We start from the raw sequence: 5,689 nt of genomic DNA, 5'->3' as shown, positions 1-5,689 counted from the left end.
ACTCCCAATATCCACCCATCGCGGTGCCACTAATAAAAAGCCCTTACGTGAACACGCTGCACTCCTACTTCCTTGCACAGGTCTTTTAGGAGCGACTGCAGAAAGGAATGCCATGGGTACGGCTAGGGGTTCTCCTTGGAATCCGCAGACCCGGGGTCGCACTTTCAGGGTTGGATATGGGATAGAGCTGAGGAAGGGGTCACTCCACGTCTCTTGTGGTGGGGAGAGAAAAAAAAGGGTCCTCCTTGGGCTGTCTCAAGAGGCCAACCTTCTGGTTGAGCTTCCAAAGGGGAAGTTTAAAGTCCCTAGTCTTCCCTATTTCTATTCTAACCTGACCCCTTCGGGATTCTCCCTGACACTAGGAGCAAAGATCAGAATTCCTTCGGGTCGGGAAAGTCCGGATCCTCACACCCGCCTCCATGCCAGAAAGGTTAGGCAACAGCACCCTCTGCTGTCTGTGATTTGGAATTGCTGGGCCGCCGCTCTGGAGGGCTGAGGAAATTCCGGAACTGATCTCCTGGTGATCTTAGCCATGCCCCTGCCTTCAGGAAGGAAGTTTCTTTCACAAACAGGCAGAAGGGGCTTCATATAAACCTTGTGGATTTGCACAAGGAAAGGATACTCAGTGTTGTTAAGTGCTACCCCTATGGCTAGTTCTGCGCCAATCTTATTTATCTCTTTTCTGTTGATGGGCCATCTGTCCCCTAACTGGAAGGTTAGAAATTTCTTCCCCTATACCACTTGTGTATGTATATGCCAAAACGTCATGTTGAGCACCATAAATACATACGATTTTCATTTGTCAATTAAGAAATAAAATAATCCAGGCATAGTGGTGCATACCTGTAATCACAAATACTTGGGAGGCTGAGGCAGGATGATTGCAAATTCGAGGCCAGTCTTGGCAATTTTGAGGAATCCTCAGCATAGAAATGCCAGGAGATGGGGGGGGGCATCTGGCTCCTTATTTATCCCTATACCAATCTTATGCACACCAATCCTGGAGAAGCACAGAACCTATCCCTCCCTACCCCACCTTCTTCCCACCGATGCTTATACACGAGGGAATGTAGTCTGCCATTTGGAATTAGAGATACTGGGTTTAAGTCATTGGGACTTTGGCAAGTCACTTTATCTCTAAGCATCCATTTAGTTTCTGTGTGTTGGGGACAATGATCCCTGCCCCAGGGTGTTGCACTAAGGACTAGGGCTAAGGTCCCCACAAGGTGCTTTACAAAAGACATATTTTAGATTCAAGATCAGTGCCATAGGTGGGGGTGTTGTTAAGTCCAGGAAAACCTCCCCCAGGCCTAAGCAGTGAGCTATGGAGACTGAAGAGGGCAGTTACCAGATGGGAGACCAGGTAGGGGCTGTCACCTCCTTTGGGATTCCCCTCTTTGTGTGCACCTGTAGGCATCTCCTCCACAGCTCCCTAGGCCTCCATACTACTTCCACCTCTTCTTCTCAGCCAATTCCCCCATTAAAAAACTCTAACTCCTCTCTGTGAGAAAACAAAAGGGAAATAGCCTTACCAATTATTGCCGCAAACACCACCTCAAAGGAGTTGGGTTTTCCTAGTGTCAGTTTCAGACATTAAAAAAGTGACTGCACATCAAGTTCTAGGGAACCTGTTAAAAATTCACGGGCTGTGCCCTGGAACATGGCCTCCAGGCAATTGGGACTCCTCTGTCCACAATGAGACACATTGCCCTGGAATATCTAATGATGATCATAAGCAGGTAGTGAGATCTTCTGGGGAAGCCCTCCCCAAGATGCTCTGTCTCTGGTTTTCTTCCAGGGCAGAGGCTGGGGTTGGGCTAGGAGTAGTGAGCTGGGCAGACTTTGGGGAAACAATATTCAAGGACATTGATTTAGAATGATAGGAGTCAGGTCTAACAGAACAGGGCTTTGAGGTGTGGGTAGCGAAGTGTTAAAAGAGCCTCACTCATTCTAGCTTTCCTTAACCTTTATAAACCTTTATAATGCTCAGGTGCTTCAGTAGCTGGTGACCCAAGTGGAATGGGAAGTTTTCTGATTTTTTACTGTTGTTGTTGTTTATTTTATGTGGTGCCAAGGACTGAACCCAGGGCTTCACACATGCTTCACGAATGGAAGATGGATGGAGATGAGGACTTGAGGATGCAGGGACAGTGCTGCTAACACTGATTACTGGACCTAGCCACCCATCACCTTACCCTGTTGTCTAGCTGTGTTCTTCCAGTATCAGTGAGCTCACAGGAGCCTCTGTACTTGGCTTTTTCTTTTTTTTTTTTTGTACTGGGGATTGATCCCAGAAATGCTCTACCAGGAAGCCACACCCCCAGTCCATTTTATTTTGTATTTTGAGACAGGGTCTCACTAAGTTGCTTAGTGCCTCCCTCATTTGCCAAGGTTAGCCTGGAACTTGCCATCTTCCTACCTCAGTCTTCCAAAGATTATAGGCATACACCACTGCACCCAACTTTCTTAACCCAGTACCCAGTATACCATGGAACTGGGAGCAGAGTTGGGTGAAAATGTGCTGAAGCATGTTTTCCTGATACCCTGGCATAGCTTTGATCAAGTTCCTAAAGTCTCTGATCCAACAATATCAACTCCCTTCTCTTTTCCTCTAATCTGCTGTGAAGGAACCACCTTGATTTGATTTTTAAACTCCTGTGTATGCATATAAATGTGTTTATACAAGTTAAGCTTAAAGGTAAGCTGAGATTCCTGAGCTCTTGGTCCCCACAGGACAATAATCAGGTGTGGCTAAGGCAGGGTGGGAACCTTGCAGCCAGAGAAAGAGGCTGTCATCAGGCAGGAGGGAAGGGGCTGGGAACCCAGGCCATCACAAGCAGAAGGCTCCACCGAAGAAAAGAGGAGGTCATAGGGCATGGAAGTTTTCTTTCTTTTTTCTGTGGACTCAGATAGGGATGTCAGAGTACAGGAGAAGTGGAGGACTTAGAAGGACAAGGGGGACTTATGCCTTGGAAGGTTAAGGTAAGATCCAGGTTGCTTTTCAGCTCCAACTTCTATAAATATGGCTTCCACATGACAGCAGACTTCAAAAGGCAAATTCTTTGGAAGATTCAGGAGCTTTCAAGACTTATCTGTTGAGTGAATGGTTGAATAAAGGGCTGGGGCTGTAGCTCAGTGGCAGAATGCTTGACTAGCATGCATGAAGCACTGGGTTGGATCCTCAGAACCACATAAAAGTAAACAAGTAAAATAAAGGCATTATGTCCATCTACAACTACCAATTTTTTTTTAAATGGATGAGTAAATAATGCAAAATGGCTACTTGTGGGCATAACTGTGTTAATTAAAGAGAGAGGGAGAAATACACTTTGTAAATCACTTGAAACTATTTGGACAGATGTCTTGGTCATTTTAATGAGCAGACAGTTACACAGTGTACAGAGACCCTTACATGTGATCATCTCAGTCCCTAGAACAACCTGGAGATGTGGGTATTAGACTCTATAATGGGGGCCTGAGGCCGGAAGGGCCAGTGCTATGGTTTGTGGGAGAACAATCAGGGTTGGACCTGCTCTATAAGCCTGGGAGTAATGCCCTGCTCTCTTCACTGGGGGGCCCTTGGGGGTCTGTGCTCCTTTGTGGGCTGTAAGGCTGATGATATGTGGCTTCAGGGTTGCAACCTCTTCTTTAAGTGTCCCTTTCCTCCTCCCAGGTGAGGAGTGTTGCAAATTTGCCAGCTTCTTGCAACTCAGAGTGTGGTCAGAGACCAGCAGCAGCAGCAGCACCTGACAGCCAGTTAGGAAACCAGAATCCAATCCCGACCCAGACCTGCTGAGTCGGAGCTGTCTTAAGGAAATCTCTCCAGAGGTTTGCACTCACAGGTGAATGCTAGACCTGTTTTCTGTGCCCACAGAATAAGGTCTGGCTCACCTTATTCACAGGAAGCATCTTGCTAGGCTGGGGGTGCCCATTTGTTTCAAGACCAGCAGTCTCTCGTCCTAGTTCAGATATCCCAGGGCTTCTGCCGTCCGACCTTCCCTCCTCTTCCAACCAGAAAACCAGATCCTCTGCTCTCCCCCATACCTCTACCTTACTCTGTTTTTAAAAATGCATCTTTTATTTTAGAATAGTTTTAAATTTATAGAAAAGTTTCAAAGATAGCACAAAGAGCTCCCACATACTGCCATACAATGTCCTCTATTGGTGATGTCACATGACTATTGATATATTGCTGTTAACTGAACTCCCACTTTATTTATTTATTTATTTATTGGTACTGGGGTTGAACCCAGGGGCACTTAACCTCTAAGCCACATCCCCTGCCCTTCTATATATTTTATTTAGAGGAAGGTTATTGCTGAGTTACTTAGATTTGCTAAGTTGCTGAGGCTGACCTTAAACTTATGATCCTCCTGCTTCAGAATCCTGAGAAGCTGGGAATACAGGCATGCAACAGCACACTCAGCTGAACTCCCTCTTTATGGGGATTCCATTAGTTTTTCCTCTAACATCCTTCTTCTATTTCAGGATTCTAGCCAGTATACTATATTACATTCAGTTATCACATCTTTGTTTCTTTGTGACAGTCTCTTGGACTTTCCTTGTCTTTTATTCACTTAATAGTTGAGTGGAATATGTCAGGTAGTTTGTAGAATGTCCCTTGATCTGGATTTGACTTGTGGATTTCTCATGTTTCAGCTAGGTTGTAGGTCTGAGGTGAAGTGCCCTTTTCAATTACATCACACTGGGGTGACATCTCATGTGCAGACAATCAATGTGATTCACTTTGATGATATTACTTAATCACCAGGCTAGGGTCCAGTATGTCTTTTTTTTTTTTTTGGTACTGGGGATTGAACTCAGAGGCATTTGACCACTGAGCCACATCCCCAACCCTATTTCATATTTTATTTAGAGACAGGGTCTCACTGAGTTACTTATCACCTTGCTGTTGCTGAGGCTGGCTTTGAACTCAAGATACTCCTGCCTCAGCCTCCTGAGCTGCTGGGATTACAGGCATGGCCCACTGTGCCTGGCCTGCCTTACTTTGATCCTTTTCTTTCTCCTTTCCCCAAGTCCCTCTAGTTTCCTTCCTGGTTAATATTTGTCAATTGTTTTAGTAGTTAATAGTATGTTTGTATTTAAGGCACCCCCACCCCCAATGCATTTGTCCCTGTGCGTCTGAGGCTGCTGTTGTGTTGTCCTTATTACTGGCCAGCAGCCAGGACCCAGTGTGTTGTTGGGATGCAGCCTCTGCCAACAGAAGCACAGGTGCAGTCACCTGTCTCCTGCAGACTCCAAGCCTAAAAGCTACAGGGAGGCTGCCCGTCAGGCCCTGGAGGCAAATAGAATATTGGGCCTTGGACAAGCCAAGGTACACTGAGGATGATTTAAGAAAGTGTATTCTTCTTGGGCTGGGCATATAGCTCAGTTGGTAGAGTGCTTGCCTCGCATGCACAAGGCCCAGCACCACAAAAAAAAGAAAGAAAGAAAGAAAGAAAGAATGTGTATTTTTCTTCAATTGGTTAGAATTAAATTAGAAGCTGATGGTGGAGGGTGTACTGGGATGTAGCTCAGTGGTAAAGCACCTTCCTAGAATGCAGAAGGCCCTGGATATCTCTCTCTCTCTCTCTCTCTCTCTCTCTCTCTCTCTCTCTCTCTCTCTCTCACACACACACACACACACACACACACACACACACACACATGAGAAATAAGAAATAAATTA

Source organism: Spermophilus citellus (assembly GCF_964194105.1).
Source record: "Spermophilus citellus genome assembly, chromosome: 16".
Classification (NCBI taxonomy): Eukaryota; Metazoa; Chordata; class Mammalia; order Rodentia; family Sciuridae; genus Spermophilus; species Spermophilus citellus.
The sequence above is the reverse complement of the archived record's forward strand: the minus strand, read 5'-3'. Positions refer to the sequence as shown.